Genomic DNA, 15,841 nt, shown 5'->3' with positions numbered 1-15,841 from the left:
GACATGTCTAGATGCACCAGTGCAACTTCACTGAAGGCTTCAAGACATCCTTTATTCATTCCCATTTTGATGGTTTTACCCTGTTTAGACTGAAGCTGAAGGAAATGCTTACCAGGAGCAAGCAGAAAGAAAAGACTCTGGGGTCAGAATCTGTTTTTCCACCCCACAAAGAACCTTTTCTAGGTAACAAAAAGGAGGGAAAATCTGTGGTTTCGAGAATCCCAGGGATTTAACGAAGAAGCTCCTACAGACAGGCTCCCCTGGAGCAGAGGGAGAGTAATTTTAACAGATGTCGCCCCAGAGGCAGAGGCAGAGGCAGACCACATAATCAGGTTTCACATTTCTCTCACTGAGAAACCCTGCCAGAGTTCCCAAACAGTTGTCCAACTGCAGCACTTTGGAGGCATTCAGAGGGTGCTTATCCCTGCACCCTCTAGCCTGGCAGGCTGTCAGCCAAGATTCATGGGTGCAGAGGATAATTATGAGAGGCTGTATTATTCCCTTTCTATTTCCTCCCCAAAAAATGAAAGGAATTCCTGATGCACCACCCAGATGGATGGAATCTGCAGCAGTAGAAGTAAGAAACCTGCTAGGAAAAAGTTTTTCAGCAGGTCCCCAGACAATTCAGGATCTGTAGTCTATATTAGGTTCTTTTTAGTTCTGAAGAAAACAGGTAACCTACGACTAATCTTGGACCTATGCCACTTCAGTCAGTTTGTGAAACAGAAAAAATTCCAGATGGAATGATGACTGGATGTGCACCGTAGCTCTCCAGGACACATACTTTCATATCAAGATAGCAAAGCAGTCCAGGAGATTTCTCCGTTTCCCGCTGGGAGACAGTCCTATTGAATTCAGAGCACTGCTCTTTGGTCTCACCACAGTCCCCCTGTGTTTTCACCAAATACATGGCAATGGTAGCAGAGTATCTCAGACTGCAGGGGTTCCAGGTGTTCCCATATTTAAACGATTAGCTCCTTACCACACCAGTGAAGGACCTACAAGTCCAGTACATGGACCTCTTGCTCCACCTTGCCCCACTGTTGAGAATTACAGTCAGTCTTGCAAAGAGTTAGTGATCACCGATACAACAAATAGTTTATTGGATGCCACCTGGATACAAAATCTCAAATAGCCAAACATCTGTAGTATTGTCCAGAGTATTTTCCGTGCATTATGTAGCTTTAGAGGTTCATCACCACCCTTATACCCAGCAAGACTTATTTTAATTCTTTTGAATTTGATTGCTGTTTCAGTCACTCTTGTTCCTCAAGTAAGGTACTACATGAGAGTCCTGCAGTGGACTCTTTCTGTTTAGTGGTCCTAGATGTCTTTCCTTCAGTATGTCTCACGCCAATATGCAGAAAACACATCACTTGGTGGTTAACCTCCCCCACAGTGTCAAAGGGTCAACCTTTCTCCCCACCACCCTCGATAGCCATGGTAACCATGGATGCTTCCCTTCTGAAGTTAGGGTGGGGAGGGCAATTTGAAGAGAAGACATTTCAGGGTTTTTTCCATCTTTGCATGACTTTCAGGGCTTCCTCCCCATGGATGTGATCTCCATACAGACAGACAACATGGTGATAGTCTGGTATTTCAACAAGCAGGGAGGAATCCAATCTTGTCTGGTTTGCCAGAAAGCCATGAGGGTGTGGCAGTGGGCATTGTCTTCCCTTCACTTTCTCATTGCAGTGCACATTCCAGTGACTTTCAGTGTTCTGCCAGACAGGCTGAGCAGGTCTGCTCTTCTGCCTCACAAGTAGTTCTTCAATCAGGCAGTAGTGACACAGATTTTCAATCATTGCTTCATACCTAAACAACAAGTGCAGCAGTTACTTTGCCCTAATCCCTCCATAGGGTCAAATATTGAGGGATGCTCTAGTCCATAATTGGCCCCAGGTCTCTTTTATGCCTTTCCGCCCCTTTCTGTTATGACAAAATTTCTTCAGAAAGCCAGACAATGCAAGGCCAAAGTTGTCCTCATTGCCCACTTTTGGCCCTGGCAAATCTGGTTTCCCTTTCTCTGGCCTCATGCAATATATCTGTCCTCAGTGTTAGATCCTCGTCCAGATCTTCTTATCACCTCTGAAAAATTACAGAAAAAACACCCAAAAGAGCGGAAACTCAAAACTAGTAAAATAACAATAAAAAAACACCAACAAACGTGTACAGAATGGTAACACTTGACAAACTTTATTAACAGAAAAAGACTAAGCGCTTTCACCCTGTGGCTTCCAGGGCTTCATCAGAGTAACTGTTAAAATTCAAATACAAGCTTAAGTAAACTTCTTGCCACAGTCACATGATCAATGCAGTAGAGAAGTCAATGAATACTTATTTAAAAAGACAGTACATCAGTATGAGCAAAGTGCTGTGTTCAATAGAAATCACCTTTAAGTATACATATAGATGTATATTAATTCACTTATAGCAAATTGTTTTAAAATGCTTGTGCTAATAAAATAAATATACTGTATAACTTAGTTAACAATCCTGATTTAAAAAAATGTTAGGTAAAAATGTTAAATATAAAATACACACTGGTTACACTACATAATACCTACATTGTACGTTGTATATTTATTGTATTTAAGGAACCAGAATAAACAGACCTTAAATATTTTCAGATCTCCAATGCCCTTAATTTTAACACCGGAGCTAAAATGATATTGTCATTTATTTGAATTTTAACACTTACTCTGATAAAGCCCTGGGAGCCACAGGGTGAAAGCGCTTAGTCTTTTTCTGTTAATAAAGTTTGTCAAGTGTTACCATTCTGTACAGGTTTGGTGGCATTTTTTATTTTTATTTTACTAGTTTTCTTCTGATCACCTATCTGGTCAGCCTCAGAAAACCCTGAAATTAACCTCATGGTTTCTTCGATTTTAATGGTGGCCAGGGATGTCAGGCATTTTGCTTTAGTGGCTCCTATTTTATCTTCTTCACTGAAACCAAATGCTAGAAAAGTTTATCTCAGTAAATGGTGAAAGTTTACCAAATGGGCTTCCTCCAGAGGGATAGACCTTTTCTGAGCCCCTCTTCCATCAATAATTTCTTTGCAGGACTTTTTCGCAAAGGATCCAGCTTCTTAACGATCACTAATTTCTGTAGAGCAGAATCATACTTCTGTTGCTTCTCTAAAGATTTTAAAAGCCTTCCTAAAAGGAACTTTCCTGTTAAAACCTCCAGTCAGTGATCTGGTTTCCTCTTAAGATATTACTGTCATGCTTCAGGCTTTGACAAAAGCTCTGCTCAAGCCTGCCTGTACAGTAGTTTTAAAATTTCTTTCTTGGAAAACTGTCTTCCTGGTGGCATTTACATCTGCAAGGAGAATGTCAGAGTTACAGGCCTTATCATGTTAACCCCATATCTGCTTTTTCATAAAAATAGAGTATCTTTGAGAACAAAGCCCTACTTTTTCCCAAAGGTAGATTCTGAAGTGAACCTTAATCAGACTATCAGTGTTTTTCCCGTAGTTTTCCAACAAAGAGGAATATATTCTCTACTTGTTAGACACTCATTATACAGGACCAAGGATATCAGGAAGTCTGATCAGCCTTTTCATTGCTCTTTCTAAAACCAGATTGGGTCAAGGAATATCTAAAATAATGATCCAGGTGACTTTCTGACTGTACAATGTTTGTGTATGAAAAATTGAGACTGATGATATATGACAAACCAAAGACTCATTCTACCAGGGCAGTAACTACTTCCACTGCTTTTATGGGCAGAGTTATTACTGAATAAGATTTGTGTTGCAGCTACTTGATCTACTGTCCATACCCTTATGTTGCACTACAAGTTGGATATACAAACCAGATCCCATATATAATTTGGCTCCATTATTCTCAGGAATATCCTTATGCTTCCTTGCTTCCACCCAGGTGTTTCAGAAGCTTGGGAATCTATCCCAAAGGTTGAATTGGATGAAAACAGATAATGTCTGATACAAAAGTTATGTACTTAACCACACCCCTGGGAATCCCACCTGTCTCCTTTCTGGACAGAGGAGACAAGTGCTGACTTTGAGGGAACATAGGCCAAATTCTTGGCTAGGCTTATAAGGGCCACCAAACCAATAGCCTAGTATCATTCTATGAACCTATGGTTCAACAGCCCTCCTTCCGTCCCCCACTCTAAATTATCATTTTTAAACTCTGGACGAATGGTTGTACCAGACCAGGTGCCTTGTCTTTGGACAGCCTGCTTCTTGCTGTTCTTCATGGTTTCATCATTATTGTCCAGTATGTTAAGTAGGTATGTATTGTTTTTTATGGAATAAAATCTTAAGACTATAAGCAGGCAATCTTAATCTAAGATGCTCAGGGAAGTTGAGGGAATTATGGGTAGGGGAGGATCCAAGCTTTTGAAAAAAAAAACTAAGGTCAGATCCGGTAAGATCTGATAACACAAAGGTTGAACCGAATGAAAACAAGACAGCACAGATTTAACATTATAAGTACAAGATTTTTGTGTATGGACTATCAAGGAAGTGAATAATTTAGTGTGGAGAATCCAACACAGGTAATGTTGCAGTGTGATGGAGTTACAGGTCCCCAGATTAAGGAGCAGTATGTGGAGCGGGAGGCATCTGAAGAAGATTTGCAACACGATAATGCTCTGGAGCCTTCTGTGGGAAGCCAGTATGAAAGTCCAGTTAAAGTTGCACAGCAAGGGAAGGAGCAAGAAACACTGGCAGGTAATGTTGTGGAGTAATGGGCCAAAGGTTTCTTCATATGAAGGAGCAGCTTAGAAAGCAGGGTACATGTGAAGAGGATGTGTCACAGAAAGATTTTCTGGAATTTTCTGTAAATTAGTCACAAGAAATAGCAAAGAAGACTGTCAATGCAGAAAAAATTATTTGATTTGATAGAGATTGCCAGACATATTAAGGTAAATGTAAGAAATAGATTACAGACAGTAAATAAGACCCCACATGTTAGAAGAATGATAAATGAACACAGTAATCAGGACTAAGAGAATTTCATAAGATATAATAGAAATAAATAGTTTAGCTGCACAGTAATATATTGTAATATCAGATAAAGTGTTACCACAAAAACAGAGTAACAAAGGAAAGGAAGCGAGCAAGTAAAATGCCACTGTGGAAGTATCAAACACAGGAAACTATAATACAAGAAGTATTACTGTTATAGAAAAGGGAACAGATCATCAAAAATGTGTAGAAAGATAAGTGTGATAAAAGCAATGCACAGTATCAAAACCGATCCAGAGTTATCATATACTATTGCCAATAATAAACTAAATGTATCAGCACAGGCAGAAAAAACTTTGAAGTTATGCAGATAACTATAAATGAAAAGTTAAAAATAAGCATTTTGCAGATAACCCAAAAGGATTTTATAGTGAATTGGGAAACAAAGCAAAAGAAATAGAAACACCACAAAAAAGGGAAAAAATGGGCACATTTTGGAGAAGTGTTTATGAAGACCCAGTTGAATGTAACAAAGATGCTGAATTGATAGAAGAATTGAAAGAAACCACAAAGAGCTCTAACATAGAGGATATGAAATGACATGAAGTAACGACCAGATAAATTGATACAAAATTAAGAAAAACTCCAGGCCCAGATGCTGTACCTAATTTCTACTAAAAGCATCAACATCTTTACATAAAGATTTAGCCCTGAATAAGAATTACATACATGCACATCCTGAATAGACATCAAACTGGTTAACTACAGGAAAAATGATACTCCTTAAAGGTGAACCTAAAAAGCCATCGTAAAAACTATAGACCAATAACTTGCCTTCCAGCAATGTACTGGAATTGATCCAGACAGAGTTTAGTACCATTTTGAAAAAAAAAATCAATAGTGGAAAGTGGTTAATAGAAGAAAGTCATATGGAATAATGGATCATTTGTTGATAAACTAAGCCATAATAGAGAGTTGTAAAAAGGGGAAGAATCTAAGTGTGGCATGGATAGATTACAAAAAAAATCACTTGACAGCATTCCATAGTCATGGATAAAGGAATATTTACAGGTGTATAAGATAGACTGTAGATTGATCATTTACATTACAGCAACCATGTAGCAGTTGCAAAGCAGGTGAGCCATGATAAAGGGTGAATTATTATCCCAGGGATAAAAATTCAAAGGGGGGTATTCTAGGGTGACTCTTTCACTGCTGCTATTTTGTTTTGCCCTTAACTCATTAAGCTGTTTACTAAACAGATTAGGCTATGGTTACAGTTTAGTTCCCAGAAACCAGCCCTGTTTAATGACATCTCATCTACTTTTTGTGGATGACTTAAAATTGCATAGCTGATCGATAAAGAGATGAAAACACAAATAATTAACACTTTCTCAGATGATACAAGAATGTTATTTGATCTTAGTAAATATAGACTGTTGATTATATCTTAGTAAATGTGCAAGAGCAACATTTAAAACAGGAACATTGCAACACCAAGAAAATTTTAATTTAGAACAGGAATGTGTTATAAAAGAACTTGAGCAGGAAGGAGTATATAATATATTTGGGAATAGATGAAGGATCTGCAATAAAACATGAACAAATGAGGATAAAACTCAATAAAGAATACTTCAGAAGACTAAAACTTATATTGAAAACTGCTTTTACATCTAGGAATAAAGTGCAAGCAAACCAGTTTGCTCTTCCTGTTCTAACTTATAGCTTTGGGGTGATTGGCCCCAAAAAGTATTGGATCAATTGGAAAAGAAAACAAGTAATTTTCTTCATTATTGTCAAATACCGAATGAATATCTTAAAATAGGCCAATAGCATTGCCTACACTCCCTCAGTCCTTATAAGTAGATCAGTCGAGGAATTCCACATTCCCTGTCTCTGGAAAAAGTCACAAGTATCTCTCTACACAAAGGAGGAAATTCAACAGACATTACTAACGTTAGACCTATAGCAATCTTATCCCTGTTCTCCAAACTTACTTAAAAAGTGTATCCAAAAACAATTGCTAAGCTATCTCCTGCAGGAGGAATTCCTATCCCCCACACGACATGGCTTCCATCCTTCCCATAGTACTAACACTGCACTTCTAACCTATATAGATACTGTCAACAAAGCTAGAGACAGCAGAAAACTAGTCTCCTCCTTATTTCTAGACTTGTCTAAAGCCTTTGATAGTTTGACAGCAAACTTATACTTCAGATGTCCTCATTAGATCTCTTTCAGCCCAAATTTCTATGGTTCAAAAGCTATGGTCCAATAGGTATCAGTCAGTAAAATGGCACTTCACCCTCTCTCCATACCTCCCAGCCACCACTGTACAGCTTGGCTCACCAACACCTTCCACACCTGCACACAACAGGCCTCCCTAACTCCACACTCATTTGCATATCTGACCACATGGCACATCTCCAAAAAATTACTCAGGAAGCTTTAACAAGTGGCTGAAACATGGCTTTGTAACTCACAATTCATGCTCAACCCTAAAAAAATAAATGAACTGCTACTTTTCCCCCCAAATCCCTCTCACTTGAAAAAAAAAAAACAAAATTTAAAGTCCTTTCTCTTTATAATACAATCACTGAAGTCACTTCTCATAGCAAATTATTAGGGATGATAGTGGATGATCATCTTAAATTCAACCTGCATATACAAAATTGCATAAGAAAAACTCGTCAAAAACGAGGGATGCTTTAAAAATTTTCTCAATAATGCAACTACACTTGCCACTAGTTACCTCCATCCCACACTTCTGTATGGTGCTCCCATTCTTACTAACCTTCAGGCATCACAAAAAGTCAAAACTCGAACAATGGTAAAACAAAGTTGCTAACTGTGCAGCCAGTACCTCTTTCAGAACTCACCACTTTATAGCACTAAAAAACCTAAACTGGTAATAACTACCCCATCAAGTAACATATACACAGCTTCTTACCACCTATAAAATTATCTAGAATTCATCTACTTGTCCAGCACTAAATAACATTTTATGTAACTATGCTCCTAGTCAGTCATTATGATCCAATGACCAAAAACGCTATGCCTCCACAAACCTATCAGATCTGCTGGACATTGTTTGTACTTGTACCATGTTGCTAAGGCCTGGAACTCCTTATCTCTGTCCATCAGGTCAGTACCCTCCCTGCCATCAATCAGAGTAATTCTGGTAGACTTCCTAGCCAAAAGCTGGCTATCTTCTTGTTCAACACCAGGATAAACCATATCCCTAAATGTGAACAAATACATAGTCATACCTTACATCTCCTTACTCTCTCTGCTTCACTGACTTCCTTGCATCTATCAATTTATCTCCCCTGGCTTTCTCTCTAAAGAATACCATAAACCTGCTTTTCTCTAATGTCATATTGCAATTTCTATTTGTATTATACTAACTTAACTTTAATTTTTCTATAAACTGGGTAAAATTTCTTTAACTATTAAGTCATTGTCATATAACTTGTATCTCTTCCATGTTATGTCTAATTTGGTATAGTTATTTAATTGTATTTAATTTTGCAGTCTTTAAACATAATACAAAACATTGTTCATAAAATGTTTTGTAATACTTTGGAGCTTTTCTGTTCAGGCCTCCGCTGAAAATGAGCTCCTACCCAGTTGGACATTTCCAGTAATCAAATGCGAGTAATTAAATAAATAAATGATATATAAAAGTCAGTGTATCTCAAGATTACATATATGTCTTGCAGTGAAGGAGGTATAGGCCTGCTCAAAAGTGATTACATGTATAGCTCTGCAGTCGTTCGACTGCATACACATCTCACCAGATCCAAACATAGTGCATAGAAGTAATGTAGGATGACACTGTTGCTTACTTTAGTATAAGGATTTCTGTATGAGTTGGGAATGGAATTCATACCAGAAGACAAAAATAAGACAGAAAGAAAATGTGCCATAAAACAAAAGAACTGGATTTTATAACTTTGGTTGTCCTACCTTGTTTCTTTACTTCCATAAAACAAAAGAAAGAATACAAGGAAAATAATTAGATGAGAAGGAAAGATAATTGGAAAATCCATAAATTTAGTGGCAGGTACAGAGATCTCTTGAAATAACCTCATATTGACCAAGATTTGATGTAGGAATGGTTAAGGAGAGGTGAATTGAAACCAAAAGATGAAAGGCTAGTAATGGCAGCCCAGGATAATGGACTACAAACACATTGGCTTACAGATTCCAGTGGAGTTATGAAAGTCACTGTACAGTTTCAGCAGTCCCTTTTCTCCTCTTCAGATCACTGGATGGTTTATTATTCTTTAATGACTCTCCAGACTTTTCCTACGAGTTCTTTCAGTTCAGTGACTGTTGTAACTCCTGTCTTACTAGCCTTTATGTTTCTTTTTGCTAAACCTAGAGACTGCCTTTGGTAGCATTGCATGAAATGTGCTTTTCTTGTACTTTGCAGCATCCTTTGCTGTTAGCATCCACAGCAGTATCCCAGGTTACCGACATGTTGTGCATCAGTCACCTTTCAGCTACAACTCCTTCCTACTGCCTCAGCTACTGTTGTCTTAAACAGGGTCATTTTGAGCTACATATTCATGACCTCCTCCAAATTCTAAGGGAGGGAAGAGTTGATTTCATTATGCACCCAGAAGCATCTGAAAGATGTTTGCAGGGCACCTTCAGTACATGTTTAGCTTTTTTGAGTATTTTCAAGTACCACACTTGGCTATCGTCTTAACTTATCAAGTGAATCATTTCGTATTTCAGAACCTCTGTTGAAGTGATCATCAAGGTCATGCAGCTTCACATCTAATGCCATGATTTCACAGTTAACTCTCACCTTTGGCCCATGGTGCTTTGGTAACAAGTGCACTTATTAGTGGCTTTGTGTTCAGAAGTGGTATTAATTATGGAGAGTCTATGTCCAGAACAGTAGCCTGATAGCAGTTCCTGCTGTCAGCCAATTTAGAGACACTGTTCCTCCCAGTCATGCTCCCCCACAGGTGTCTGCATTACTCCCTGTGTATGACCTGAAGTCTCCCAGTTAGGGTCAGTAGGTGGCCTATCAAATACCATGCTTACCGTCTCCAGGAATGCCAGATATTCTATGTGTGGGTTTTGATGCAAACAGACAAGCAACAGGCAGTTTTCCATTCTGCAGCTCACAGTCATATTGAGCAATCTTCTTATCTACCAGCACAAGCTCCATTTGTACTACACCCAAATGTGGTCTTCGGAGTGTCACCATGTGTGATGGGGCAATTCCACTCCAGACTGAGAAATCTGATTCCATAACCAGTGCTGCTTGTAGAGATAAGACCAACTGTAACTCACTGAGGGACTAGTTTGGTTCCCCAAATCAAAACATACTGTACCCAGCTTACCACTATCCAGTATGTTACAACAGTAGGTATGAAACAACGTATGTTTACTTCAGATCTAGTATATTTACAGATCAGGTAGTGGGGTGATGGACACACCCACTGGGGGAATGCATAAGAAAGCAGCACTCCCCCTTTCAAAAATGCTTGAAACTTGACTTTGTTGTAAATTTCTTTGCATTGGTCTTCGGGGCTAGCAGAACAGTGTGGATGGTATGTTCAGCACTGATCACTTTGGAGGCAGGAAATTGGAAAAGACTTATTTTTAACCTACCATGCATGCTCTGGATCCTTCCCCAGTACTGAAGTGATGTTCTGCATCTCAGAAGCCTGTTTCCTTTGCCAAGATCTAGTCCATCCTAGTCTGTCTCACAACTTCATCTTAGGTTATGGGACTATACCCAGCATCCCACTGATCATTTTGCAGCAATGTGAACTCACACAATGGCTCTATGCAGCTTTTCTGGACTGCATCTGACCAGACTGTGTAAGTCAGCATGCCACCAGGCACTCATTGATAAGCACCACCCAGGACTGGCTGTAGATTGTGGGTTCCAGTATCCCTGTTCTGGGACAGATTCTTTTATTCTTTGAATGAGGCATTGGTCCAGTCAGATTTTGGATTATTGTTTATTTGACGCCTTCTGTTGGAACAGTTGACCAACCCTACCAGGAATGCAGAGGGAAAGATAGCAGAGCTGTAAGGATCACAGAATCATAAAAGGTCCTCCCAAGATCATGGTTTTAGGAGTAATCATTTTCTCAGGAGGAGGAGGAGTATTCATCACATATCTTAGTATTTACTCAGCATGTATACATTTCATTATTTACATGGGACATTCTCAGATAACAGAAAATATGAAAAGCTGTGCAAAATAGGTAGCATCAAAATATATGAATGCTACTATGCATTCAGCAGTTTAATGGTGTATTTTAAACCCTTTTGTGCTTTATTCCTGTATCAGTACTTTATTCTGATTAGTTCTTTGTCACTACAGAATAAAAATGTTTTGGGAAGATTTGTGATTTTTCTCCTACATATGAATTTTGCTTGTAGTGCCATGTCAGCAGCATTCATTGTTGCTTAGGAAAGTGGATCATAAAGTTTCCATTGTGAAGAAGTGGATGTTCTGTAGCTATGCTCATGAGCTTTATAAGATGGCATGAAAAGCAAACTTCTAAACCTTGCAAAGGACAGTGGAAAACTTAAGGTAGATCTGACCACAAGACCTACCTACATTGGTTCTTGCCTAGACACACACACACACACACACTCATGAAACCTCCAGATGCTTGTGATGTAGATATTTAAGTTGTGTTTTTTGAACAAAAATAATAAATATAGAAGTATAATTATAGTGCTGACTTGATCTTAATATGAGGTACACTTAGCAGCACCAAAGATAACTTAGAACATTTTTCTTGAGAAAATAAATGTTCATCTCACAACTGATAAATGTACTGACTGAAATCACTAATGTTTGTCATATTGATCACTGCTGCAGTAGACTTAGCTGTAAAGGTTATATCCTGCCAAGGATTTAACAGCCAGCCTGCTTCCAAAGCTTCAGGGCACCTTCTACTTGCCCATATTATCTCAAGAAGAGATTCCTGGCAAACAGGTTGAGGTATGTCAGGAGTTGGAACCTGTGCCGTTGGTCCAGGCAGACATCAGACATCACCTCAAGGAAAAAAAGTGACAGCAAAATAAGCACATTTCTTCCCCTCCTCTTTCTATGGAGAAGGAATGGATGGACTTCTCTCAAAGCTCATTCAAGGCCATTATGCCCTTTAAATTACTCTCATTTACAGCTCCTCCCACTCCACATAAAGTTACTGTGGAATCTTCTTCCTCTGAAGAGGAGACTCAGATTCCAATGATCTTTCATTAGCCTACACCTCTCCAATTAATTCTCCTGGCCAGATTTCCTCAGATGATGAGGTTTCACTTTTTGTTGACTCCCCTGTGGAAGAGTCATCCTTAGGGGAAACAACTGTAAATATGAAAAAACTGTACAATATATATAGCATCAAAAGATGCACAAAAAAGATAGTACAGCATTTTAGAGGTGGAGACACCAACCCCCACCCCTGTCCCTCCAGTTCTGGAGACCTTTTTGAATGCTTTCAAATCCATGTCTTCAGCTCCTGACTCTCAGCCTTGCTTTCAGAATGTGAGACACGTTCTTTAAGGTCCTAAAAGGACTTGTATTCCTTTTCAAGTGTACTGTAACTTTCCTTTCAACTATTTCCTTTCATCTATTTCCGTATCTTCCAACAAACCTTCAAACAAGGACGGCAGGGCTATGGATAGGTGGGGAAAAAGTTTACACTTCTGCCACTCTAATCTTCATGGCTACAAGCTATCAGACCCATATGACCAAATACCTTCTGTCTCTCCTTAACAGTTTAAGCAAGGCAGTGGTGGATATGCAAATTATAGAATCTAAACAACAAATTCTGTCCTTGGTAAATCAGGCCACTCAGAAAGGCTTGACACAGTGTAAAATGCAGGCATGATGCTGTTGAGGCCTCCTCCAGTGAAGCTGCTACTGGTATAGTCATATGCAGATATTCTTGGTTACGCAACCAGCCCATGCCAGAAGATTTCAAGGCTAAGCTGCCTGAGTCCCCTAGACAAAAATTGTTTGTTCAGACCACAGGCAGCTACCATATTCAGAACTTTACAGGGAGAAAGATAAACTATGAAAGACTGCAGACAACTTCCTGTTACCACTGTTCCCAGATACCAGGCAAGTTACCCAGTCAAGCCTTCTTCTTTTGTTAGAAGGGAACATAGTCTTTCCCAGAAATACAAGAAGGCTCCTGGAAATATTGCCAGGAAAACCTGAAATGGACCCAGAACTGCGAGGCATCCCTTCTCCGACAAGTCACTGTAACTATTTTTTTTATCCCCCTCACTATTTCCCATGGTCTTGACCTACCGCTCTCAAAAAAGGCTTACTCTGGCCTTCTCAAACTGGGAAAACATTACCACAGACAAGTGGGTACTGTTCATCATAAAACGCGCTATGCTGTATCCTGGAAAGAACTTCCTCCCATAAAAAGCATTCCACTTGCACCACACAATCAGTTATATCTTTCCTTCCCATCCTTTGTCAACTGTAGTGTAAAGGCACAATAGCACCAGTACCTCTTCAGTTTGTGGGATAAGGATTTTACTCAGACTGGTTCTGATTCAAAGAAAAAAAGGGCAATGCAGACCCATATTGGATATTTCTGTGCTAAGCATTTTACTCACGGTTCCTACTTTCAAAATGCTTTTTCTTCAGACCTTGCTTCTGTTTATTCTCCTACAGGCTTTCCTAGTCTGTCTGGATCTGAAGGATGTCTTCTTCCATATCCCCATATGCCCTTCTTGCCGGAAATTCCTGAGGTTCTTCTGTGGCTCATCTCACTTTCAATTTACTGCTTTGCCTTTTAGGCTTTCTACAGCTCTCAGGGTATTCACAAAGTGCCTAGTACCTGCTATAACCTTTTGCACGACTCAGGGAATTCAAATATTTCCCTTCTTAGATGATCTGCTTATTCAGACCTCTTCACCTCAGATCTTGCTACAGCTCCTCTGGTTCACTCTCAGCCTTCTCCTGCAATTGAAATTCACTGGCATGTACAAAAAAAAAAACTTTCCTCCAGCCCACTCAAGACCTGGTTTTCTTGGGTTGCAAACTGGACACCAAAAAGATGCAGGCCTTCTTACCTCAGGAATTGGTGCAGAACCTTACAATCTACTTCCAGTCCCTAACATCCCTCAAAGCTTGTTCAGGCAGGGAAATTCTAAGAACTGTAGGATTTATGGCAGCAGCCATGCCAGTGCCTTTACCCAGGTTGCATATGGGAAAAATTTGATAGTACCTGAAAAATGCATGGTCCCAGCACTCTCACCTCCTAGACACACACATCTTCAATCCTTGTCTCAAGAAGGAAATCCTATGGTGGGTGACATAGGTGAACCTTAATCCAGGATTACTTTTTAAGACACAGACCCCCAAGTCAAGAAATGTAAACAGATGCCTCAGGTGTGGTTTGGGGGGGTTGGACGGGCACCCAAAATATCCCAGGCCAGTGGCAGTCCAGCCTCAAGCTAGACTGCGTCTACCAGAAAGAGATGAGAGCTCTCATTCAAGCCATTCAAGTTTTTTATCACATCTGGAAACCAGGGCCTCTGCAAATGTTTACAGACAGCACTAGTGCCATGTGCTACATAAACAAGCAAGGAGGAATCAGGTCATACCAGCTATGCAAATTGGCTCAGACTGCTTAGAAAATGGCTACTCAGATGGGCATATCCCTTCAAACTGTATACATTCCTTTACAAGACAACTTTGTGGCAGACTCTCTAAGCAGGTCTATCAAAGACCTCCACGAATGGACTCGCACAATGAGATCATCCTAGACATAGTCCACATTTGGGAAACACACAGATAAATGTATTTGTCTCAGAGAGCAACAGATAGCTTCCCCCCTCTTTTGCACAAAGTCTCCTTGCCCCTTTTCAGTGGACAGGAAAGTTCCTCTGTGCTTTCCCTCCACTTTTTGTACTACCAAAGGTTTTAATAAAGATCCAAAAAGAAAAAAAAAATCAAAAAATCTACTGGTTACTCTCTTTTGCCCAAGGCAGCATCCCCCCTTCTCTGTCACTTAGTCAAGGGCAATCACCCTAAGCTATCCTACAAAGTGGACCTGATCACACAATAGCTGGGCTCACTGATGCACTCCAACCTATCATCTCTCAACCTAAGACTATGGTACGATAGGATTCTGAACTCTTCCTGGTACCAGTTTATTGAAGATGTGCTTCAGATTCTCCGGGAGGCAGGGAGACCCTCCACACAAAAGTCCTACATAGCCAAATGGAAGAGATTTTCTGTATGCTATCATGCAAACAATCAAGACACCAAAAAAAATCAGAGGTTCATCTTATCCCTTTTGTATGAGCTCATGAAAAGCAGTCCAGCATATTCCACTGTTAAAGTCTACCTTTCAGGCTTTTCAGCCTGTCTCCCCCTCAACCTGCCTATGTCCAGGATTAAGGTCAATCAATTTCTAAAAGGGGTGCTACAGTTACCCCCCCCCACCCCAGGAAACCTGTGCCTCCACCTTGGAGCCTCAACTTGTGCTAGAAAAACTCACTGTGCCTCCTTTTGAACCAGCCACTTCTACTCTCACATTCTGCACCTGGAAAACTATTCTGTAGCTGGCTCTCATGAGCCATCTTATGTGACCCTCAGAGGTATAATAAAGGACTTGTATAGGAGCTGAAAAGGAGCTAAGTAGTACCTGATGACTGAGCACAAAATTGCAGAAGCTGTCTGAACAGTAAGTACGTTGGGAAATATGAAGGATTTTGAAGACTATTAATAGTTTGATCTGCCAATGCTGAGGTTTGAAATTTGTTTTTAGATACTAGTTTTCAGATGTCGTCACGAGGAGCCTCCCTAAAGCATTTATAACATGTACCAAGCTTTCGTTTTCCATGCCCTGCTCATGTAGATGGATACTTGAGTGTAACCAGTCAGAT

At 39.8% G+C, this 15,841-nt stretch overlaps 1 protein-coding gene across 2 annotated transcripts in view; it reads left to right on the top strand.

The window, feature by feature from the left end:
• UFL1 (UFM1 specific ligase 1) overlaps positions 1–15,841 on the top strand; it is a 911,566-nt gene that overhangs the window by 817,476 nt on the left and 78,249 nt on the right. The gene's annotated exons all lie outside the window — the stretch shown is intronic.

Source organism: Protopterus annectens, chromosome 1.part0, assembly GCF_019279795.1.
Source record: "Protopterus annectens isolate FY-2018-M chromosome 1.part0, PAN1.0, whole genome shotgun sequence".
NCBI classification, from domain to species: domain Eukaryota; kingdom Metazoa; phylum Chordata; order Ceratodontiformes; family Protopteridae; genus Protopterus; species Protopterus annectens.
The sequence above is the reverse complement of the archived record's forward strand: the minus strand, read 5'-3'. Positions and strand labels throughout refer to the sequence as shown.